At 44.1% G+C, this 26,344-nt stretch overlaps 1 protein-coding gene across 1 annotated transcript in view; it reads right to left on the bottom strand.

Annotated features, from left to right (window-relative positions):
• RD3 (RD3 regulator of GUCY2D) overlaps positions 1-9,660 on the bottom strand; it is a 41,718-nt gene extending 32,058 nt beyond the window's left edge. Inside the window, exon 1 of the mRNA XM_077292224.1 lies at positions 9,318-9,660. The gene's annotated coding sequence lies outside the window, so the exon portion shown is untranslated. The remainder of the gene's footprint in view (positions 1-9,317) is intronic.
• Positions 9,661-26,344: the final 16,684 nt, after the last annotated feature.

The following is a 26,344-nucleotide window of genomic DNA, read 5'->3' as shown; positions in this document are numbered from 1 at the left end:
TTGAAACTGACTTATCAAGCTTCTTAGTGCGCTTAGAGCATGCTGATATAACATGAGTTGAATCACCACAATAAAAGCACAACCCATTTTTTCGTCTAAAATTCTGCCGTTCGCTTCTGGACAGAATTCTATCACATTGCATATTCTCTGGCGTCTTCTCAGTAGACACCGCCAAATGGTGCACAGGTTTGCGCTCCCGCAGACGTCTATCGATCTGGATAGCCATTGTCATGGACTCATTCAGACCCGCAGGCACAGGGAACCCCACCATAACATCCTTAATGGCATCAGAGAGACCCTCTCTGAAATTCGCCGCCAGGGCGCACTCATTCCACTGAGTAAGCACAGACCATTTACGGAATTTTTGGCAGTATATTTCAACTTCATCTTGCCCCTGAGACAGGGACATCAAGGCTCTTTCCACCTGAAGCTCTAAATGAGGTTCCTCATAAAGCAACCCCAAGGCCAGAAAAAACGCATCCACATTGAGCAACGCAGGATCCCCTGGAGCCAATGCAAAAGCCCAATCTTGAGGGTCGCCCCGGAGCAAGGAAATCACAATCCTGACCTGCTGTGCAGGATCTCCAGCAGAGCGAGATTTCAGGGACAAAAACAACTTGCAATTATTTTTGAAATTTTGAAAGCAAGATCTATTCCCCGAGAAAAATTCAGGCAAAGGAATTCTAGGTTCAGATATAGGAACATGAACAACAAAATCTTGTAAATTTTGAACCTTCGTGGTGAGATTATTCAAACCTGCAGCTAAACTCTGAATATCCATTTTAAACAGGTGAACACAGAGCCATTCCAGGATTAGAAGGAGAGAGAGAGAGGAAGGCTGCAATATAGGCAGACTTGCAAGTGATTCAATTGAAAGCACACTCAGAACTGAAGGAAAAAAAAAAAAAAAAAATTTCAGCAGACTTCTTTTTTCTCTCCTTTCTCTGCCAATTAATTTAACCCTTTGTGGGCCGGTCAAACTGTTATGGTTCTCAATGGCAAGAGAACATAGCCCAGCATACATAGGAACTAGCTCTTGGAAGGATGGAAACTTAAACTGACCATGAACTAAACCTGCCGCACAACTAACAGTAGCCGGGTAGCGTAGCCTGCGTTTTATCCCTAGACGCTCAGCGCCAGCCGGAGGACTAACTAATCCTGGCAGAGGAAAATACAGTCCTGGCTCACCTCTAGAGAAATTTCCCCGAAAGGCAGACAGAGGCCCCCACATATATTGGCGGTGATTTTAGATGAAAATGACAAACGTAGTATGAAAATAGGTTTAGCAAAATCGAGGTCCGCTTACTAGATAGCAGGAAGACAGAAAGGGCACTTTCATGGTCAGCTGAAAACCCTATCAAAATACCATCCTGAAATTACTTTAAGACTCTAGTATTAACTCATAACATCAGAGTGGCAATTTCAGATCACAAGAGCTTTCCAGACATAGAAACGAAACTGCAGCTGTGAACTGGAACAAAATGCAAAAAACAAACAAGGACAAAAGTCCGACTTAGCTGGGAGTTGTCTAGAAGCAGGAACATGCACAGAAAGGCTTCTGATTACAATGTTGACCGGCATGGAAATGACAGAGGAGCAAGGTTAAATAGCGACTCCCACATCCTGATGGGAACAGGTGAACAGAGGGGATGATGCACACAAGTTCAATTCCACCAGTGGCCACCGGGGGAGCCCAAAATCCAATTTCACAACATGGACCTTTTTAAATGCTTAGGAAACCTTTGCAGATGTTTTTTGCTAATTATTCCAATTTACTAAGATAATGACTTTTGGGTTTTCATTGGCTGCAAGCCATATTCATTAACATAAATAAAGACTTGAAATAGATCATGTCTATATAATATATGAGTTTCACTTTTTGTATTGAAGAACTGAAATAAATTATAATTTTTATGATATTCTAATTCTGTTAGAAGCACCTGTACCGACAAAAGCAGTATCTTTTTTATTCAACATTCAACCCATTTTATTGCTATAGAAATTTGTGAATCAGGATAAAGTTATATTTGCATATAGCTGGATAGTGGGGCTCTGGAGTTTGTTACTGGTGGGCCTTTGCCACCCCATTCCGACACAGGCAACAGATGTCTTGTTATGTCAACAGTGCCCCTGTTACAAGCATAGTGGCTCCTTAAAGGGATTGTTTGAAAACTAGTAGCCAGTGTCTAACTAAATTTGGAAACCATCTACTTTTGTAATTTACATTAATTGAAAATTTCCTACTATTCCCTCTCTGGCCGACTTCATGTTTCAGAAATTTTCCCCCACTGCTGATAAAGTTCCATTTGAGTTTGCCAACATGCCCCTGGAAGTTTCAAAAGGAAAGTCATCAAAGAGCTGGAACTGTAATCATCTTCTCCTCTCCCCCACACCCTCTGCTTCTTTTACTGCCCTGAAACAATGCCATTAGGGGACTAGCACTCTGGTCACTCCTCACAGTCACTTTCAAAGTCCTGAAATAAGACGTCATCAATGATGTCCATCTCAGGGCCTGGGTTAGTCTCTGTTTTACTGAGCATGCACCAAGTGCCAATTCCGACGCATGGTCGATGTGCTGTCACTGGTCGCCATGCTCTCTCCCTTTCAATTTGCAATGGCCGTGTGCTCCGCCGCCAGTTTGCCATTTTTCTTTCCTAACCATGCATCAATTATCAATTTTGACACATGATCAGTATGTTCTCCCTCCTCTCCACAATCGCTCTCTTTTAATAGGTAGTGTGTGTTACGCACCTGTCCCTGATCTGTGCTTTGTTTCCCTCACCCTGTCCTCTAAACTCTGTGGTGCCCCACGTCAGGCTTTGCAAATGGCCCAGCGTGCTCCCATGTGATCCTGTTCCTTGAGCTAACTTCAGGCTCACCAAGAACCAAGACACACACCTGTGTCTTGGTATTAAGTCTTCAGTGCTACTAAGACTCTGAGTTTGTCGGTACATCTTGACCAGCCCAACTGCCTGTCCATTGTCTCCTGGATGTTTCATGCCTGCCTTTGGTTTCCAGCATCCCAGTCTGTGGTCTCCTGGACGTCTCCAGCCTGCCTACGGTTTCCAGCACCCTAGCTGCTTGTCTGTCGTCTCCTGGATGTCTTCAGCCTGCCTATGTTTTCCAGTATTCCAGCTGCCTATCCTTGGTCTCCTGGACTTCTCCTGCCTGCCTCCATTTTCCAGCATCCCAGCTGGCTGTCCGTGGTCTCCAGAACGTCTCCGGTCTGCATGTGGCTTTCAGTAACTCTGCTACCTGTTTCCCGCCTGCTGCCCCAAAGCCTGTGTGCCCACCCAGACCTTGGGCTTAGGGGATCCAGCTCATCAAGTGTACCTAACAGTGCGGTTAATCGTTTACTCCTAACTTATCGCTCCTACTTTGATGAGCCAGCAATGGAGTGCCATATGCCAGTGTGCATTGAAAGAGAGACAGCGAGATGAGCAGGGAAAGCGTACTAAACATACGTCAGAATTGACCAACTAATTCATGCTCAGCAGAACAGAGATCATCCCGGCTCCTGAAAAGAACATCACCACTGAGATCATATTCCAGAGCGGTGAAAGCAGCTGTGGAGGGCGACAACCATGCTAGCCCCCTAATAACATCATGTTTCAGAACAGGAAAAATAGCGTGGGAGGGGACGACCGCGGCCCCAGCTCTTTGATGACATTTATGCTGGAAGACCCAAGCTCAACGCCAGCTGAAGTGCAAAAAAGAATTCTGAAATAGGAAGTTGCCTTCAAATGGGCTTAATTTGTGGCACAATTTTTTCGTCTAGTTTTTAAAAAATCCAAAAAGAAATCACTGCCCATCAGGAAAAAAAATGCAACAAATGTAGGAATAGTCTAAAAAACAAATAATAGCACGTTGTAGTAATAATAAAAACAAGTAGAGTTTTTACATCAGGATGTCAGAAAAGCTTCTACAACTGGCTGCTCATTCTCGTCTTGTTTCTTAAAGGGTGAATCCGAGCCCCCTGCATCCCTGCTCCTGTGATTACTCGTATTCTATGTCTTAGATTGATGTGCTGTTAGTGACAAGGAACCCAAGGAGTGAGCGCCGACGTCCCTGTAGTGTGTTGTTCAGCATCACTGAGGTGCAGAGGTGATTATTTTCCGCACCTAGAGGGACCGGTAAATTGAAGGCGAAGACAAAGGATGAGCAGACAAACAACAATTTGCTAAATACAGGACAGTATCTTCCAGCACATTCACAACAGCTCTCCTCCCTACTTTACTGCCCAATGCAAAGTCATCACCCGATTCCTGAATAAGAAGCCGTAGATAATCTCAAATATCTGTTTGGTAACATGGTTGACAAATTTGATGTCAGTATCTGCCTATACAGCCACTTTAATTTTTCCGTCGCCTCTAAAACATGAAATGCAAATGTTTGCAGCTCTTGAGCGGAATTATGTATGTCCGTAGTAACAGACTACAAACAATCCTTGTGTGGTCTCATCCTGCCATCATGCTTTATTTCATTCTCCTATACGTCTAGTATATATTTGGACAGTTAGCAAAAAGTAGGGGAGAGTGTTACTGCAGTATCTGACCGCATGGGGCTTGTCTGTAGTCTGTTACTATGGAAACATATAGATTTGCACAAGAGCTGTAGGCCATAGACTAAATCTTTAATTTAAGACTATTTAGAGTCTAGGATGCTGGAAAAAAAGGTCCTTGCACTGTAGAGCTGAATATTATATGCTCTGCCTATTGAATAGGTCGACCAAGCATACATGAGTCAGGCAGAATAACTGTCTGCAGACAGGTATTAACTACGAGACCGCTGCATACAATCACTGGGCTTTGCCTATGTAGATGGCACGTTTTTGGCAGCACTCTATAGCATTAGTATTTAGGTAACCATGTGAAAGTGTTAGTTAGCCAACATATGGCACTATTATTTGAGCACAGCGCTGTTGGGTGATTATACCTTGTGATATATAGTATGGCTGTTTGCACACTTTATGACCGCACGCCATATGCGAGGCGACTTAACAGATGTTGTTGCACAAGACATCATTCAATGTAAGGCTGGCCTGGTAATTGTGATCAATTTCTGTCCAGCAGCAAATAACCAGGGATGAGATCAGATACATTTAATACACTTTCAAAGTGTGAGGGTTAGGCTATATTCACATGTTGCTTTTTTTGCTGCAGTTTTTTCTGAAGCTAAAAACGTGCTCTCTTGGTTTGAAAAAGCAGATTTTGCTGCATTTTTTGCAGTGTTTTTAATGCAGATTACACGTATCATTTGTGTACAGCACATGTTTAATAAAGTTAGTTTCATTCACGAAAAACACAGCAAAAACACAGTTGCGGGTTTTTTTTGCACGGTCTCATTGCTTTCTATATTGAAGAAAAATGCAGCAAAAATCGCTGAAAGAATAAACATGCTGCAGTTTTCCAATTTGGTCAGGAAAAGAAAGCGATAGTGTGTGTGAGGTTTCTGAAAATATATTGCCGGTAATGTAAAAAAGCAGCTTTTAATTTGCATTAGAAAAATGCTGCAAATGCGCAATGTGTGAACATAGCCTTCAAGTAATAAAAATAAATAATCACCATTCTCTAATGTCAGAAAGACTGGAGGACAGAAGGTTGTGCAACTTGCCATAAACAGTAAAAATGTGATCCTGAGCCGTACGAGCTGGAATAATGGTCCCTCTGTCTATTCTCGGGTTCCCTCGGGCTTCCTGGCACTTGTGGCCAGATACCTGTGCTTTGCCGAGGACACATATTTTGCTCGGGTTCCCTCGGGCTTCCTGGCACTTGTGGCCAGATACCTGTGCTTTGCCGAGGACACATATTTTGCTCGGGTTCCCTCGGGCTTCCTGGCACTTGTGGCCAGATACCTGTGCTTTGCCGAGGACACACATTTTGCTCGGGTTCCCTCGGGCTTCCTGGCACTTGTGGCCAGATACCTGTGCTTTGCCGAGGACACATATTTTGCTGGGCACCATTTTCTATTACTGTACCCTGATTGTCCTTATGGGAAATCGCCTTCGTCTCTCCGTCTTGTACAGCCTGTTCCAATATGCGGTTTCCCACTTCTTTCTACATTTTTACATTTTCTCGTCTTGTCGGAACATACTAACAGTATTGTTACGTTGTAGTGTACGGCTTATTCTTTCTGTGTGTATTTTCTATGGTTTAGGTACATGCAATAGCAAGTAGACAATTCTACATGTACTTGGATGGGATGGTTGTGGATGATGGATGGTGTTCCCCTTTATACAATATAAGATGTAGCAGCCCTTACAGGTACAGAGGGTCACTATTCAGAGGTGGAGCTAGGACTACTGACATGTCCCTTTAATTACTTTACCCAAAGGGAGGCGTCAAGCTTGGTGGTTACAACAATCTTACAGGAGGCAACAGTTTACATGACAATTTGGGGCTGGCAACTTGTACATTTTTTTCTGATGCTTTCAACAACTTACTGACACTTCTAACATTTTCCTGACATTCTCTTCAACACCTCCTCCAATGTGGCACAGTTTGAGTCCCTCTCAATGCAGAACAGCACACACACACACACATGCTCTTTTGGCAGATACCTTTTGTGCTCCTCTTTGTGGTTCGCACTCTCTCAATCCTTTCCCTCTTTCTCAATGACAATACTCTCATGGTTCACTGGTCTCTTCCGTCTAATGCAAACTACACCAGCAGGAAGCTCAGGCTGTGGATTTTTGCATGTTCCTCCATGCCCAGGGCCGGACTGGCCATCTGGCAATTCTGACAAATGCCAGAAGGGCCTGTCTGGTCATGGGCCGCCTTGTCTTCTACATTGTTAACAGAATCGATGTTCTCAAGACACCCATACTGTTAAGAGTTGTGATGGAGCACAAAGTCGCTGACTCTGTCACTTACCCCAGAAGGCCACGGGTATCACTAGAAATACTGGTCTTGTAGAAAATCTTCCTTTCCTCCATCCTGGGTAATATTAGTAATATATCCCATCTGGTTCATGGGGACGGGGACAACATGGGCCTGTGTGATTTCAAATGCCAGGGCTGAATTTCAGCCCATGTCCGTACCTGTCCATGCCTCTGACTAAGCCTTGAAGTTGCTAGTACTACTCGGCCCCACTTGCTAGCTAACTACTGCGCAAGCATTACTATGCTTGTCTCCTTCTGCCAGCCTGTGTGCCTCTGAACCTTAATGGAAGAAAAACACTCCTTTTGTGCTCTGCAATTCTACAATGGGGATTTGAAGCCCTTTAGGTCTTTATCCAACATTGCCCTCCTAAATTATACATAGAAAAAAAAAAAAGAACATAAGCTCACCACTACACCTGGAAGAAATGCTTGCAAAATTCTGTATGGTACGATGCTCAGATTCTTCAAAGCCTATATCTTCATTTAGGCAATAGAATAGTAGGAAGCTACATGCAATAAAAGAGGGTGTCCGGAACATTTTGAAACCTGACGCATTTCGGACTGCAGCAAGTCCTTTACTCATTATGACAAAACAGACCATGTCCCATCATGAATGATCCTCTGTAGAATTTCAGCCAAAAATGAGACTAAAGAGTACAGTCATAAACAAAGGTGAGGATTCTGGATTAAAAACCCATCTGAGGTAACGGGAAATCTTCCAAAAAATGAACTCTCAATCCAAATATCTAGAAAGTCTGATAATCCAGGGCTTCTTCTCAGTACAGACTGATAATACAATGTGAACCAGACGCCAGTAGGGTGAATGCTCGGGGTTCTACCATTGTGAAAAATTACCGCATGGCTAATCCGCCTCCAAATCTTTTAGACACCGACGCAGTTTTCCCAGGAGAAGCTGCTTCAGGCAAAGACAGATTTTTCCTAAAGTAGACCTGTCGGTGCAGCCATTCGTTCATCAGCGTTCTTTCTCTTATGTCGTCATTAAGAGAGTGGGTGGCTTCTGAGCAGTATCTGCCCGAAGAATGGACATGATATTTATTTTACCTTCTCCAAGGTTTCCGAACCATGAAGCGTTTAATAGATATAACAAAATAATGACCATCTGCACAGCAGTGCCGTTTTTACATTGCTGTGAACTATGGCCACTTTTTGCAGGGCTTTTTCATGCCGAACGAATCAAACAACCAAATCCCAAAGCCTTCTCCAAATCTCAAAACTCCTCAAAAACTTGGCGTTTCCATTCAGCTTCTGCTCTGAAAACTCCAAAAAAAGCTCTGGAAGAAAAAACTCCGTATGTACAAAGCCTGTTAGGGTATGTGCACACTTTCTTGACTTTTTTTTTTACAAGGTTTTGGAGCAGAAACTGATTGGAAACTCACAAAATCCTCCTCAAAAGCTTGGGAGTTTCCATTCAGTGGTTATGTGTACACGCTATCTTTTAGTTGCCGCCTGAATAAGACACAGTGAGCACATTCCCTTATTTATTTATTTTGTAGGAAATTCAATTTTTCTGTTTATATGAAAAGTTTTCTAATTTTTTATTTTTCCCTGAAGAGATTTTGAAAAATGCCTAATGGAAAGAAAAACGTTCATGTCACTTTTTTAAACGGAACCTGGAGGAAAAAATCTCTACAAACTAGGAATTGTCAAATCAAGAGGATGAAGGGGAAAAAAAAAAATAAAATCTTCCAAAATTCTTCAAAACTCCAGAAAAAGAAAATTCTCCTCTAAAAACTCTTCATAAAAAAACTGGTGTCAGGCAAACACACACTGACTGGCCCCACCATCACAGCAGCAAATTTATCAGATGTTTTTTGTTTTTTTCATTACATTCTGTATTTTGACACATTTTTTAAATTCATGTTAAGACCACATAGGACAAAACAACATTCAAAAATGCTGAAATTACTCATTGATAAACATTACTGGCTGTATTCCATAATCATCAACATTAACAGAAATAAACACTTGAAATAGATCACTCTGTGTGTAATGCCTCTTTATCATATATGAGTTTCACTTTTTGTATTGAAGAACTGAAATAAATTAACTTTTTAATGATATTTTCATTTTGTGAGAAGCACCTGTAGGTTCACACTTGGCGTCGGCGGTGCATTTTTCGGTCACTGTTGTGTTCAAGAAAAACTCACCACAATTGCAGCGTACGCACCGAGCCTTAAGACGTGTATCATCGTTAAGTTTCTTCAACCCCAATTAAATCTCAAAAACACAATTGGCCGGATATCACAGAACTGCGAGATTAATCCACCAGAGATTGACCTATTTCCATCCGACCTTTTATACAGATATCCCACAAAGTTCTAACAAATCCTTATAGCAACTGATTAAAATCAAAAACAATTTGCTAACAAAAAAGTTTCATAATTATTAACTTGCAAATCAATTATATTTCACTTACTTCAAATATTTAGGATGTTGACGGTGATGAAGAAAGTGACGTTACTTCCTCCAGGGTAAGGATTGGTGATCCTTTGGTACCCTGGTTGGAGGATTCAGCCCTGGTGCTGTGCAGAATTTGCAGTGATCTTCAGATTGGCGCACACATGGCGCTTCTGGGGGCGAGGAACAATCTGCTCGGGTTATTAAGAAGCATCTTCAGCCTCGGCCAAGGTGTTGGGGTCCTTAAGTCAGACAGTATAAGCCCGGCTCTGGTAGGGTAGCAGGACCTCTTGTGGTTTAGTAGGATTTATCTGGAGAGCGTAAGAGGAGCAGCTGGCAGTAGTCAGAGGATGGCTGTAGTCAGGGAGAGTGAGCTGGAGAATAGTGTCTTCTGATGCAGATTAGCAGTGGGCAGGGAGAAGTATGAGGATGACTGGGGCAGGTCATAGGCAGAGCAGTGCTGCCAGGCATAGCGTCCCATATATCGCACCGCCAAACAATTATACTTTATTGCAAAAATATTATCTTGCTTCTCTTTATAGTTTACATTCCAAAGCTGATCATCCACACAGCTGGGGGTTTGCTACAATGTATGCAGTCTACACAATCCAAATTACTCCCATGGGTTGATTGTTTGCATCAAAGTATCAGTGCAGGTAAAAATGTCACACAGAAGATTGTCTAGAGGAGATACAATTGTAGCAAACTCTCAGCTGTGAGAATGGTGGAGATAAGGCCGAGAAGAGATGACTACAGATATTTCCATCATGTCTGCAAATTGCTCCATGTGCTCTCCCGCATTGCAAACGGGTACAGGACCTGCCTTATTATTAGGGCAGACGACCGTATTTTCAGTCCAAGTGCGATCCGATAAAACGTCGTATCGCACTCGGACCAATGTTAGTCTATGGGGCCGCCCACGTGTCCGATTCTTTTTTTCCCTCAGAACAGGTCTGTTCAACGATAGAATTGCTGCATGCACGATTTGCATCAATAAATCGGGTCGTACTCGGCCAAGCAATTTAATGAGTCCTTGGGAAACATCGGACTGCTCTCGGATGACATCTGAGTGCAGTCTTAATTTCACACACATAATGGAGAAGAAGGAAGAAAATTTTTTTTACATCTTTTCATCTGAGAAAATCGGATCACACTATAGCCACACTCTGATCAAACTCTGATTAGAGAGTCTGAATAGCATAATCGGCCTGAATTTCTTGGATGAGAATAGTGGTCAGCGCACTATGCACTCCAGTCCCACCGATAAAGACAGCAGCCGCTGCATCTCCTATGTGATGTTCCAGCGTCTCCTGTGATGAAAATGATGCAGCCCTATTGTCTCCTGTGTGATATGTATGATCCAGTCCCAGGGTCTCCTGTGTGATGTATATGATCCAGCCCCTGCGTCTACTGTATCATGTATATGCTGCAGCTCCAGCGTCTCCAGTATCATGTATATGCTTCAGCTCCAGTGTCTCCAGTGTCATGTATATGCTTCAGCCTCAGCTTTTTGCTGTGTGATGTATATGCTCCAGGCCCAGCTGCATTATCATGATCTTGGGCACTGGTTATAGCACTATGTGGTTTGTGTAAAGGTCAAGGAATGTGAGGAAGGAGCTGGAAAAGCGGTAAGCCAAAGATGTCTATGTCTTACATTATACATGTGCAGCGCCCCAGAGTCCTGCTCATTGCAGTACTGTGGCTCCACCACTAAGGGGAGCTATGGTATGTCCGATGGCACTGAAGGAGTTCATCTGACCAGGTATCACATACACCAATACATTTCACAGTCGGGCCTCCAGGGGGAGCTAAGGGTGCTATTTATTAGGCCACTCCTCACCACTGTGGGTAAACTGGGGGTCAGGCAGGAAGTTAGATTAGAAAGCTGACTGGGTTGGAACCAGGCAACACCTTGTGGCAGGGGGTGTTGTGGGGGAAGATTCGGTAGGGTCCCTGTCAGGTTTGGGACCCTGACAGAGGCCTGGCAACAAGGAAGAACGTCACGGGACCGTGCCTGCTCAGCATAGCGGCGGTGCCCTAAGAAAGGATTAGAAGCGAGATATATTGTGCTGAGTGAGAAACGAGATCAAAGCAAGAAGGAGAAATACCAGTAGGAGTCGTGCTGTAAGACCGAGGCAACATCCTACTGAGGCGCACAACCGGCGGCCGGAACGCCGAGGAAGTATTTATATATCTAGCTCCAGGCAATACTTCAAACCAACGGCAGGACAGTCAGTCATAGGCGGGCTGTCTCACATACATCACCTATGAAGACATGGGGGGCGCACTAGGAGAGGGGCGACTCTAGGGTCCCGGAAGAGCTCCGAGCCTACTCGTCATACGGGTGCCGTCCTAACCAGAACATCAGGGAGGGACGGAGGAGAAGAACATCATCCGAACGAGTTGTGAGGGAACATCAGAAACAGACACAACAGTTGTGGGGACTATCCCGTAAGCACAGCAGGGGAGGACCACAACACATAGCGCTAGCAGGAAGGCACAGATTTCCACCTGCGAAGAGAACTCTGGAGGTGCCATTGGACCGGCCGGACTTGCGCAGCCTGGTGAACCGTATTCCGGACTGAGGACCCAGAGACCTTCAGTAAAGAGGTAAAGAGACTGCAACCTGGTGTCCTCGTTATTTACTGCGACTGGCACTACACCGCACCACTACCACCATCCACATCTATTATTTACTGTACGCCCCACAGCAGGGTCACGGACCAGGCCTAGCCACCGTGACAACCCCAGAGCAGAGACTTAGAGGCCCGGTATCGGGTACCCCTCGGCCCTGCGGCAGTGGGGGCGCTACACATGAATGGAAGAAGTGGTCATGGCGGTCTGGGCTGAATGGAAAAGGAAAGTGGAAGGTATACTATTTCATGGTCACCAAATGCTGGTAATGGCAGTCTTAGTGCCGTCGTTTTGGTTAAGGATCAGTATGATGGTATTACCACTATTGCATATGTTGATAATATGTGGTTACAGTCTGGCGGTATTACTTGTCTCGAATATTTCAGTACTTACGGTAATATCTGTATGGTGGCATTATTCCATCACTATGCGGTGGTATTATGTGGTCATAGTATGGAGATATTATTTACTCTCATATATTGCAGTATTATTGCAAGTATTGGTCTTGCAGTACATTTTTATTTCCTCTGTCAAGCAGAATCATCTTGGGAAGTGGGTGTGAGTCGGGGGCAGCATAGATGTGTGTGATTCCAAATGCCAGGGTTGAGTTTCATTCTCCTTCCAGCCCTGGTCAACACTGTAGCTTGTGATTGACAGCAGGATTCAACAGCACTGAAAGCAAGGAGATCCGGGTTATCAGTATAGAGGAATGGCGGGGGGTTCAGTAGTTGAATTTTTTTATATTTTATTTGTGGACCACAGTCGGCTCATCTGTGTATTAAAAGGGCTGGACAAACCCGTTAACATTCCGAATGATAAATACACCTTATTCTATAGTTTTTTTAATATTACTTTAATTTAATTGCATTATGATTTATTTATTATTATTAATATTATTATTAAATATTGTGTAATATTAATTTTATTTTTTATTGCATAATTTTTTTGTGTGTTGTTCTTATAATATTCTGCATTAATATTTCCCATCTTTCTGCAGCGCAGTTTATTATGAGAGGTTGAGCAGCAGATGTATCAGATACTCCGTGGATCCAGAGCTCCTGCAGACTAATTGTGCGGAGAAGTAATATGGAGGGGGGAGTTCTCCCTAAAGTATAACCTGACAAACCCAGCACTCCAGTTTATAATTCTCAGCTACCATGGAGACCATTATAAGCCTATTTATTACTCGGCGTATTATCTTCTGCGGGAGCGTGTTTAACACGGGCTTCATGTGAAAAAAACACAGAGGATCAGATTAACTGCTCTGGAGGCGCTTAATGAGGCGGTTTAACCTCTTCGTGTTTGTCGCGGACTATGCGAGCTGCGACTTCGCACTATGGGCTGATGACAAATACTGCATTCATTCCATCAGAATATTCCCTGTATTAATAAAACATCGTTTATAGGAAGCTGTGGGAAGAAGGAAAAAAAATGATTGCATCAGAATAATTTATTAACGTATCCTAACTGGTAAAGCAATAAACTGATGACTAAAGGCATTGTACAAGAGGAAAAGGAGATCTGATTTACATTTGTAGAAACAGCGCCACTCTCCTCTCTGGGGGTGTCTGGTATTGCAGTTTAGCCACATTCATTTGAAGCCATGGATAAAAGTATTAAAAAAAATCTTAGCTCATTCATGTGGTGGAGGATAGAATAGGGCATGGAATAGGAAACGACTTGCATTACTTTCATTCTCCAGAAGAAGCAGGGTTTTTTTTGATACTCTATAACTTCCTCAACGAGACGCTGATTCCAACGATGTATCACTTAAATTACTGGGTGCAGCCGTTTTGACACAATCAGAGCTTTTAGATTTAGCATGAAGCAGAGCTGAGGAAGATAGCCCGGTCCACCTCAGGCTCTACATGTATAATGTCTATAGACCGTGAGGTGGCCATCACAGGAGGACCAGGAGGCACTCGCTTCTGTGTCCCAGCAATGATAAACTCCTGGTGATAAAACAATCATTGCAAGAAAAATAAAATTGATTTAAAAGTTTAGTTACCTTGTAACCCGTTCCTGCTTCATGGCATGTTATTGTGCATGCAGTGGGTGAAGATTTAAGGAGTGGGTTCAGAAAGTATCATCTGTGTTACAAGTCTATTAAAATATTATATTATTTAACCTATAAAGATAAAAAGGCACAAAAAGACAGAAACACAAAAACAGTTTATTACGTGGCACACTTCCCCTAAACAATGCAATAAAAACTGGAGAATTGTTCTGCCAGGTCATTTTTTACCACAAAATGAATGTTGTAAAATATTAACAATAACGGAATTGTATTTATTTTCATCGTTTCAGCACACTTGGATTTTTTTCCCCTGTTTTTCATTACATTATATGATTACCGGTAAGTATATATAATCATTCACGCCCCCCCCCCCCCCCAAAAAAAAAATAGTATTCAAACTCAGTAAGATACTCCCAGAGTGAACTCGACCACAGTACCCTCCACACACACACAGTATGATGAGCCTACAGAACCACCCCCCGCAAAGTATAATACCCCCACAGTGACCCAACACAGTGTGATGGTGCCGACACAACTCTTCACATAATATGACGGCACACACAGCCTTCCATTCTGTATGATGGCCCCTGAAATAGGAAGATGGTCCCCCAAATAATAAGAATTATTATGCTTTGCTTATATAGCACCATCATATTCCACAGCTCTTAACTGAAATCATCAGACAACATCATCCCTGTCCCCATTGAGATTCCCTATCTGTATGTCTTTGGAGTGCGTGAGAAAACCGGAGAACCCGGAGGAAACCAACGCAAACACGAAGAGAACATACAAACTCCTTGCAGATATTGTTCTTGGTGGACTTTCAACCTAGGACCCCTGCATGGCAAAGCAATAGTGCTAACCGCTGAGCCATGATGATGGCCCCAAATAGTATGATGGCTCCCCAAATAGCCATCCATATAGTATGATAGACCCACAAATAGTACTCCAAATAGTATGATAGCCCCCACATAGTAGTCCAAATAGTATGATGGCCTCCACATAGCCCTCCAGACAGTATGATGATCCCCCAAGTAGCCCTCAAAATTGTATTATGGTCTCTCACATAGCCCTCCAAATAGTATGAAGACCCCTCAGATAGCATGCCAAGTAGTATGATTGCCTACCCAAGTGTAACATCTGTACAGGTATCTGCTTCGGCCTCTATGTAGCGCAGCACCCATGTTGTGGGTGATGCTTGATTGCATCAATCCTATATTATTCCTGGGACTTGTTGTTCTGGCCAGTTCAGAAGCTAAAGAGTTAATCTTGTTCCTTTAATTTTCTATATTCTCTCAACACTGGGTGGGGCTATGACTATATAAACCACTGAGAGCCAGTTCCCACTACCAGTCAATAGTTCTGCTAACCTGGTTTATACCTCTATGCTGTGCTCCTGTCTTTTGTCCTGATTTATTCCTGTTCTTTGACCTCGACTTGATATTTGACTACCCGCTTGTTTTATGATTCTGTTCCTGACCTCCTGGATCTGTCACTGCTACCTGACTATCCTTCTTGCCAACTTGTGCCACCACATAGCGGCTGACTGTGGCCCTGTGTAAACCCAGATCCCTGTACAGCAGTTAAAGACCAGGGCAACCCCTGGACTCTGGAAAATTAAGTAGCTTGTGCCCAGCCTGTTCATGGTAGCCATTTTGGAGCTGCCAGGTGACTACGAACAGTGTGCAAATGAAACCAAGTTGCTCTCCAAATAGTATGATGGTCTTCACAAAGTACTCACTGATTAAAAACAAAAAATAGATACTCAAGTCTCCCAGTTCCCCCGCTGTTCCAGTCTCCACAGTGTTGTGAAGATACTGATACAGTTGAAAGTGCAATGTCGGGCGGAGGGGAAGAGTTGCTGCACTGGCAGTGGGCCCCCTCAAATGGCGATAGGGTAGTACCTCAGACTGGCATAATGCCCAGTGATGTACTAGTGATGTAAAAAATATCAAAAACTTCCATCATTGCCATCCCCTCTCTCCCTTCCATGGTTCTCTGTCTTCTCCCATGTGTATGTCGTCCATGGTGAGGACACGTCATGTAATGGTGGCCTCCCATCTTCTTCTGCTTTCTCTTTGGCTGTCACTAAAAGTCTAACGCTTCTTGTTTATTCTTCTGGCCATTTTTGTTTCACACTCGCAGCAAAAACATTTTTACAGCTATTATAACCTTGTTGATATCATTTGCCATAAACTCTGGTTACGTCTCGGAGCTGCAGATAATTGCTGGTGAGAGATCAGTCTGGACACGTTCCAGAAGCACCTGACAACGCAGAGGAAGGAACAACCTCACTGACTTATGTTGTTCTCGTGTCTTTAGGGAAATCTTCTTCGCTTCCACCTCTACTCGTTTTAAAACATGCAAAACTTAACACATGAATATCTCTCCTGAGAGGATGGAGGCTTCTGCTACCTATGACAGTCTTCACCAGCTTTGCCATAGGAAGCTGCCCAATATGGGACCTGCCATAGGGCAGTCAGGGCTCATGTTACATCCTTTTCTGGACCTGCTTCAGCGACGTCTGCTTCTGTTGCCAAATTAACTCTGTGGGCAGCACTGGTTATGGAGGACACGCCATGGCCAGTATCACTATATAGCCTAGGATCTGTCCAGTCAGGGGTGCTGATGTGCCTGGGACCTGTTGTGACTCCCAAAATGACCGTGTTTGCTATCTAGCAGCTCAGCTCCCTGCTTGGCATTGTCAGATTTTGCGCTTGGTTTACTCCCTGTACTTTGGTGCTATTATTTATTTATGCTTCTGTTCTTGACCCGGCTTGTGACTCTGACTATTTCTGATCCGACCTTTGCTTGTCTGACGTTGCCTTTGACAGACCTCCTGGTATCTGACCCCAACCATTCCCCTGACTACAGTATTGCCTTCTGATTTTGTCTCTTCTGTTTCTGACCTGGTTAGTTTGGCTATTATTGTCTCAGACTCGCTCCTCCGGCCAGCAGCTACTCTGTGGAGGCAACCCAGGGGGCCCTGTTGTAAGTCCAAATTCCTGTATAAGGGATAAAGGGAGAAGGATGGGATTTCCTCTGAGATTTGTTTGATGGAATGACTAGTGCTATCTGTCAGAGGTGGCCTTTTTGAGCTGATGGCTTCAGGTGGATTTTCCAGCTCACTGATTTGTACCTGGTGTGAAATCACAAACCTAACTTATGGTTCCAGTTGTGCCCTTATTTAAGCCCAACTATTTGAACACTATATGGGACTACAGCCGTCTCTACATGTGGATGACACAAGCAAAACTCCTGTACCAGGTGACGCTTGGGACTTATAAATATATATATATATAATTTTCCAAAGAAGAGCATTGCATGGCTAATAAGCCTCCTTACCCTGGCATGCCATTCATATCACTCTCCCCAAAACAAATGTTGCCCCTTAGACCCCAGTCAGAGGCCTCTCATACAGCCAAATCAGATCTCATACTTTGCACTGAAGAGGGGCAAGACCCAAAACATGTGTCTGAAAGCTGAAATTCTGCACCAAGGCCTGGGTAAAACTACTACTGTAGCTAATCATCCGCTATAGTTTCCCCCCTTTGTTTTGTGATACACAATGCCATGGAGGAAAGGAATACTAAACTGTAAAAGCCGCAAATTTATTAAATCCTCCTTCTCACCCACATTGCATGTAATTTGTCTTCACCAGACAGGACATTATCTCGGCGGGAGCCCTGCCAGGGCGACGGTTCATATAAAGATGGAGAAATTCTGTCATTATCCAGATGAAAAAAAGGAATTTAGAGGTTGGAATAAAATCAGAAATGTAGATAACCTGCAAAAAAATATTTTTCCTTCTGTACCTGAGAGGATCACAGAAAAAGCGTCAGTATAGAAATCTATAGGTGACAGATTGTGAAATATTCTGGATTATTGAATGATCATGGGCAATAAGAAAAGTTTTGATCTTGTATAATTTAACTTTATATTACTGGAGAGTAGCGCTGCCAGATTATCGGAAATCTTCATTGGTTGTTAAAGTAAATGAACCGTACATTAGGAGCCATTGTCCAATCTTGATCTCTGTAGTTCCAGTAATTGAGTAAAGGAAATCAGTGTTACATTTGGTGGAATAACCGTTCATTTAATGACAACAGATCTGAAAGGGTAATAGGATCAGTAGGGTAAGATACAGGCAACGAGACATTCACCCCGTCGCACTATGTTGAGTCCTTCTGGGTCGGAGACAGTCTTTCCATTAGGATCAGGGGGGGTCCTAACCAGATGGCACCTCTCCATGTATCTAATATTTAGAAATCAAGGTCCCAGAGTCTGGAGGAAGAGTGGAGAGGCCACAATCCAAGCTGCTGGAGGTCTAGTGTGAAGTTTCCACAATCAGTGATGGTTTGGGGAGCCATGTCATCTGCTGGTGTAGGTCCACGGTGTTTTATCAAGACCAAAGTCAGCGCAGCCGTCTACCAGGACATTATAGAGCACTTCATGCTTCCCTCTGCCGACAAGCTTTTTGGAGATGGAAATTTCATTCTCCAGCAGGACTTGGCACCTGTCCACACTGCCAAAAGTACCAATACCTGGTGTAAGAACAACAGTATCACTGCGCTTGATTGGCAGCAAACTGGCCTGACCTTAACCCTATAGAGAATCTCTGGGGTATTGTCAAGAGGAAGATGAGACACCAAACCCAACAAGGGTTTTGTCACCAAGTATTAAGTCTTGTTTGCCAGAGGGATCAAATACTTAATTCTCACTGCAAAATGCAAGTAAGGCCATGTGCACACGTTAAGTATTTTTAGCGTTTTTTCGCTATAAAAACGTGATAAAAACGCGAAAAAAACGCTAACATATGCCTCCCATTATTTTAAGTGTATTCCGCATTTTTTGTGCAAATGTAGCCTTTTTTTCCGCGAAAAAATCGCATCGCGGAAAAAAAAGCAACATGTTCATTAAAATGCGGAATTGCAGGGATTCCGCACACCTAGGGGTCCATTGATCTGCTTACTTCCCGCACGGGGCTGTGCCCACGATGCGGGAAGTAAGCAGATTATGTGCGGTTGGTACCCAGGGTGGAGGAGAGGAGACTCTCCTCCACGCACTGGGCACCATATAAGTGGTCAAAAAATAAGAATTAAAATAAAAAATAGTCTTATACTCACCCTCGATGTCTTCCCGCCTCCACTGCATGCTGTCGCTTCGGTTCCTGTAGCTGATGTGCGGTGAAGGACCTTGCCGATGACGTCACTGTCCTGTGATTGGTCGTGAGCGGTCATGTGACCGTGACGTCACGGAAGGTCCTGCGCGCACAGACCAGCTATAGGAAGAGGAACGGACGCCGCTGAGGAGATGTCTGGGTGAGTATAACCTTTTTTTTAATTTTTTTTATTATTTTTAAACATTCTATCTTTTACTATAGATGCTGCATAAGCTGCATCTATAGTAAAAAGTTGGTCACACTTGTCAAACAGTATGTTTGACAAGTGTGACCAACCTGTCAGTCAGTTTTCCAAGCGATGCTACAGATCGCTTGGAAAACTTTAGCATTCTGCAAGCTAATTACGCTTGCAGAATGCTAAAAAAACGCGAAAAAAACGGAAAAAAACCGCAAAAAAAAAAATGCGGATTTCTTGCAGAAAATTTCCGGTTTTCTTCAGGAAATTTCTGCAAGAAATCCTGAACGTGTGCACATACCCTAAATGTATATAATTTATACAATGCAATTTTCTGGATTTTATTTTTGATATTCTATCTCTCAATGTTAAAACTAACTTACCTTTAAAATTATAAACTGTTTTCTTCTTCTTCTGCTTGGCCACCTTTGGACTCTGACTTCGGACATTTCCGGCACGAGCTTAAGAACCATGGACTTTAAATACGAGAAGCTAAATCTAAGGTGCTAAGTTCATATACTACACTCTGGACTAGGGTGGCTTCATCGGAGAGGGGGGTGCCAGAAAGGAGAAGAACCTGGACTTCAGAGGGAAGTCCCTCTAGGGAGGAGATGTGAGTTTGAGGCTATGTGCCCACGTTGCAGAAATGCTGCGGAAATGTCCGCAGCATTTCCGCAACTCCCTGCCGTGGGTAAAACGCATGCGGAATTCCCATGCGTTTTCCCACAAAACACAAGCGTTTTACAAGCGTTTTTAGCTTGCAGAATGCTTGCGCTTTTCCAAGCAATTTGAAGCATCTCTTGGAAAAGTGATTGACAGGTTGGTCACACAAGCATAGTGCTTGACAAGTGTGACCAACTTTTTACTATTGATGCTGCCTATGCAGCATCAATAGTAAAAGATAGAATGTTAAAAACAATAAAAAAATTAATGGTTATTCTCACCTCCGACGGCACAGCAACTGTGGAATCCCATAGGATTGCATGGGAATGCGTTTAAGCATTTTGTAAGCGTTTCCACTGCAGCAAAAATGTGGGCACACAGCCTTAATCTGGGAAACAGTCTCCTGCCCAGACACCTCAAGGGTGTATAGATTCTGCGCTCAGACAAAAAGCTGCATGGTGTCAGCGGTCGCTCCGCGTCTGACAAAATGGAGGAAAGGAAAGACTAGCAGGGCAAAAATGCAGTACAGCAGGCGTTTTGTCAATGTGGTGCCCACCTTTGGCAAGAAGAAGGGACCAAATGCCAACTCTTAATTTGTCTTAGAGTTAATAAAAATATAGAACTAACTTATATTATTTAATACAATATCGTGACTATCCCATAATGTACATTTTCCTCGTTTTTACTAAGCGGACATGGCTCACAGGATCCTCTGGGGCGTGTGTTTAGTCTGCTTTGCATAATCGCCCACTGAGCCACATGCTCATAACAATTGCACTAAGTAAAAAGGCACATAAATAAATAATAATCTTTATTTTTATATAGCGATAACATATTCCGCAGTGCTTTACAGGTTGCACACATTATCATCGCTGTCCGCGATGGGGCTCACAATCTAAATTCCCTATCAGTATGTCTTTGGAATGTGGGAGGAAACCAGAGAACCCGGAGGAAACCCACGCAAACACGGGGAGAACATACAAACTCCTTGCAGATGTTGTCCAAGGTGGGATTAGAACCCAGGACCCCAGCGCTGCAGTGCTATCCACTGAGCCACCGTACTGCACATATCTCTGGAACAATATGGTGGCTTTTAATAAAACAAACAAAAACACAAATACTCAGGGGAGCAGCAGAAATAAAATAAGAGCAAAAACAGCCCACTTTTGACCTTGTGGCAGGTCCTCTTTTAAAGGGTTAAATGACATTGTATTTCAGCATCTTTCTATGGGGCATTGTATTGGCCCCTACATACAATGAGGCAGATAAGTGGCCCTTGTGTCTGGGGACCAGATAAGACGTTTGAAGTGGTAGTGTACTTCACACTCTGAAATGGCCCGGGCTTTTTAATGCGACCTCGAGAGGTTTGTCCTTTCCTCATATGAAGCGGATATAATCCGCAGGTGTCAGGTCAGATATATTTTTTTTATCCTTGATCTCAGCTTCTCGGGAACTTATTGCTTTTTGGGACCTTGTGTAGGAAATTCCCAATGTCGCATCTCCGGATTAGTCTGCTATTGTGGCCAATGATGAAGCAAGTTACCAGGGTGGAAAAACAAGCATGGCCTCACAAATCCGAGGTCACGGCTGGCAGAGTTCAAGCTGTACCGATTAGACAGATACAGATTAGGGCAGAGTGAAATCCAAAGCCAGAGTCAAGAAATAGCCCGGGTCACATCCGAAATAGCAAACACCAAGAAACAAACAGAATCCAGGGAACCTTCTGCTCGGGCAAGACGTGACATCTCTGAGCAGCTTTAACAGAGGTGTAGCTAGAGGTTCAGCTCAGGGGAGGCTAACATCTGAGTGGGCCCCTAACCGGTAACCATGATCACAACTATGGTGGCGCACCCTAATAGTGGGTAGAGGGGAACCTCAAGAGACGACCGCGCTGTTACTGAAGATAAATCTCTACACAAAGATCACTGTTAATATTACCACCATATGGTGACCATAAAATGGTAGATACCAGTCCTGGTGACCATAGACGAGATTACAGTACAATTATAGATGGTGACCTACTGCTTACGTTATTTCTGATGAAGTCATTCACTTTTCTTTTCCATCTGACCCAGACTGACATGACGACTTCTTCCACTCACTATTCATCTGCACCACGGGCTGGCTGGCATTTTTCAGCCTGGGGGGCAATCACAAGGCAGTGGCCCTTCAGTTGCGGTGGCCCTCCTTTTCCCTAATAATCTCTGGCCACTGCATAAAAGTAGCAGAGATAACAGGCTTTAAAAACAGGCTGGTTCATTGATATGGGAACAGAACGGAGCTTGCTGCATAGATATGGGAGCAGAACCGAGCTTACTCCGGATATATGGGAGCAGAACGGAGGTTACTGCAGAGATTTGGTAGCAGAACCGAGCTTACTCAAGAGATATGGGAGCAAAACAGAGCTTACTGCAGAGATATGGGAGCAGAACAGAGCTTACTACAGAGATATGGGAGCAAAACAGAGCTGACTGCTACGACCCATAACCGTTTTCTCCCATTAAGTGACACAAACAAATAATCAAAATTGAGAACTTTTATTGGGAAATATAAGCATAAAATTTCCATCTTTTAACTTTGGGTAAAATATTTGGTCGCAGCTTATAAAAACAGGCAATATCTGCCAACAAATTTGGGTGTAGGGAGATTAACTGCCTTCCGGACTCCCGGGCAGGTATCTTCACCACCAACAAAACTCCACCCTTCCGCCAAGGAGGAGCGAATACAGAGAGCTACGACCCCCCCAACGAATGCATAGCCTGTACCACGCCTTCACGAAGCCCATTGAGAAAAATATCCAAACCCGCCTCGTTCAAATGAACTCCGTCTGGAAGAAGAAAACCGGAATTGTCTCCCTCCAGACGGTGGTGCCTTACCACTACACCATTCTTAAATCTCACGAAGCGCGATATCCTCTGGTTCAAAGTACGTCTGGATCTCTCCATAGCATCCAATTCCCTGGCACCCCGCCACACCAGTCGTGGGATAACCTCAGACCAGACTAGTCGCATCAGCGGGAAAAAACTCGGGAATTTGTCCATATCAGATCTGATAAGCGTAAGCAGCTCGGCAAGTGGAGACGAAGCCAGGTCATTTCCTCCGGCATGGATAACCACAATGGCGGGAGATGAAAACACCCGTGCAATGTGAACGACCTCCGGCAGCACTTGAGACCACGTCAGACCTCTCATACCACGCCATATCACGTCGACATCATCAAAACCCAAGGATCGCCCTCCTGGGCACAATTCAGCACGACGAGCTGCCCAATAGATGTATGAGTGACCCACAATCCAGACGCTGGGTCACACTCCATCTAGGAATTAAAGAATACAATTAATCAATGTACAATAATCAAACACTAACGATAACTTCTCTGATTTATCCCTGAAGCTGCTTCTATTATTGTTTTGACAAACAAAACCAAAATTTTATAACAATAAGTCAGGCCTGATATATCTAGCAAAACAATGGGATTTCCATCTACCCACCCTTTGAATCTCTGAAACAAATAAACCCGCCCTGGAGGCTTCAGTTGCTGCACCTATTCGAAAAGAATGAATCCCAAATTCTGCCGCGGGCATTCCCAAAAAACGACAACGCGCGTCTCAATATGGCTAAAAATTGACCCGACACTAGAGGAAGACCGTTCTCATGCATGAAAAATTGATCACCATCCCTTCTCACCCGCATGAAGTTCTTAATTAACGTTAATGGGCAAACATCCTTGTTGATGGCAAATATTGGGAACCAAATCCCCTTGCCCTCCTGATCAGTTTTAGATTTACATATTCTGATCCTGAGACCATCGTCACAAATTAAAACATCATCTCGCCTCAGTCCACCCGGTTTATTTAAGGCCGTGGGTAAGATCTCACTGACCCGCATAGCCCCAAAAAACGCCAGGCCAAAAGCCGCTGATGTGAGTGCAGCTTCATAGTTAGAATCGCAAACTGATACCGCGGACTTAACCAAGCTAACAAGCAAGTCAAAGGAGATAGGACACCTGTTGTCACAGTGCTTATCCACTCGGCGCCAACCTTTTAGTAGCTGACTGACTAAAAAATGTTTCGTGGAATCTGACCACCCACGCAATTTAAAATGGAAGGCTAACGCAGACACACGATTGCGCGCAACCGCACCCGATACTCCCTTGGCATGCATTTTGGATAGAAATGCCATGGTCACCTGCATCCGCACATCATCCGAAGACCCCATCGGCTTTCCGTCTGCTAAAAGACACCACTCCTCCCACGCCTTACCATAGGCTCTCCAGGTCGACGGAGCTACCGATGAGCGTATTAGCGGCATCAGGTCCCCAGGACATTCCAGATCGAACGTGGGCAATCCACCTCCTCCAAACGTTCCTGAAGACGCAAATCCTGTAGTTCCTGTGAATAAATCCCAGTTACTAACTCTGGAACAGTCACATTGTTATTGGGTAATGTATTAGCTTTGAACCAAACATTAAACATTTTAAAACTATGAATCTAATCAGGTCTAAAACCAAAAGTGAAGGAGATGCTAGGTAGTTGATGGCATGCGCCCCGCCAACGGTTTCAAGGTGTAAACGGATTCGCTTGTTGGCCCATAGTGGGCGCCATATTTCCATGGCCACCGCAACAGGGAAAAGGTCAATCAAGGTTGGGTCAACATTACACTTCCTGGCAATCCAGGAAGCATGCCATAGTGCAGAGCATATTTGGCTGCCGAAACGAACACTGAAACCCGTGTGGCCTGACGCTGCAAAAAACAAACCAATATCATCATTTGAACACTCTACCTCCTGAAAGCAAGTCCTACCATTGTAATTGCTGAGAAACATCTTCCATGTGTTTAAATCAGAACGTAACTGGGCTGTTATCCTGATTCTGTGATGACGTTGTTTCACTCCTCTCGTGGCAATCATCAATCTGCGAGAAAATATCCTGCCCGCTGGCATGATCCTGCATGCAAAATTTAATGAGCCAAGAAGTGACTGCATTTGCGTCAATGTGACTTTGCCAACCGAAATGCACCCATTAATGAGATCCAGCAATTTGTCGATTTTGTCTTTCGGCAATCTAAATTCCATGGCGACCGTGTCGATTTCAATACCAAGGAATGTGATCACTGATACTGGCCCTATCGTCTTCTCGGGGGAAAGTGGGACCCCAAAATATGTCATGGCATCTTTGAATTGGGCCAGCGCTGAGGAACAGGCATCTGAATCAGCTGGGCCAACTATCAAAAAATCATCAAGGTAATGAGTAATGGCAGTTAGCCGGGTGATCTCGGGAGCAACCCATTCTAAAAACGTGCTGAATAATTCTAAATAAAAACAGGAAATTGAGCACCCCAAGGGGAGACATGTGTCGTAGTAGTAAACATCCTCAAATTTGGCTCCCAGTAAGTGGTAGCAATCCGGGTGAACCGGAAGTAGACGGAAAGCGGATTCTATGTCCGACTTAGCCATAAGGGCCCCCGGACCGGCGTTTCTGACTAAATCCACTGCCTTGTCGAAGGAAATATAAGTAACGGCTGAATCCTCACTGGGTATACCATCGTTAACCGACATCCCCTTGGGGTAGGACAGGTGATGAATCAGCCGGTACTTGCCTGCCTCTGCCGACTTATTGGGGTATTTGTCCAGCCACGGCCCCATTCTTTCTACGCTCACTGGCGTCGGTAACCTCACCTGTAGAGGGGTTTTTCCCGGGGTTAGCTTTTTGGGACGGCTGTGTGCATTTTGCCACGGAGTGGGGTCCACCGCACGTTGAACACTCGTGCCTATATTTGCAGAGCCCATAGAACTTACAGTGTCCTTCACTAAATAACCAGCATGAACCTGGCCTACGAGTAGATGCTGCTGCCGTGTTGCTATTGGACCCGGCAGCGGGCACATGAAAGGATTGAGTCATTTTTTTTTTTTGGGGCCATCATCAGGCGAAGCCACGAATCCGTGGCTTTCACACCCCAGCCTAATTGGGGATTGACGGACAAGCGACGGCGGAAATCTTCATCATATTTCCACCATGCTGATCCCCCGTGAGCCTTATATGAATTATAGATGCTGTCTAGGTATATAAATAGCTCAGAGCACCTCTCGGGGTGCTTCTCCCCCATAACACATCCTAGGACCGCAAAAGCTTGCAACCAGTTATTAATGGTTTTTGCAACTTTTGGCTTCCGTTCGTATGTCTTATCACCCAAACGTCTCTCTCTATCAATTGAATGTTGGTCCGTGGAAACCAGGGACCATATATCGACGAACTCATTGGCCCAAATTTGTTCCTTGATGACGCTGTCCAAGTGAGCCCCTAACGGAGGGACACCACAAAACAGACCATCCTTATAAACGTCCGGGCGAGGAGGGAGGGGCTGCCTGCACGATCC

The sequence above is a fragment of the Ranitomeya variabilis genome, chromosome 2, assembly GCF_051348905.1.
Source record: "Ranitomeya variabilis isolate aRanVar5 chromosome 2, aRanVar5.hap1, whole genome shotgun sequence".
NCBI lineage: Eukaryota > Metazoa > Chordata > Amphibia > Anura > Dendrobatidae > Ranitomeya > Ranitomeya variabilis.
Note: the sequence above shows the minus strand (reverse complement) of the source record. Positions and strands in the feature narration are given on the sequence as shown.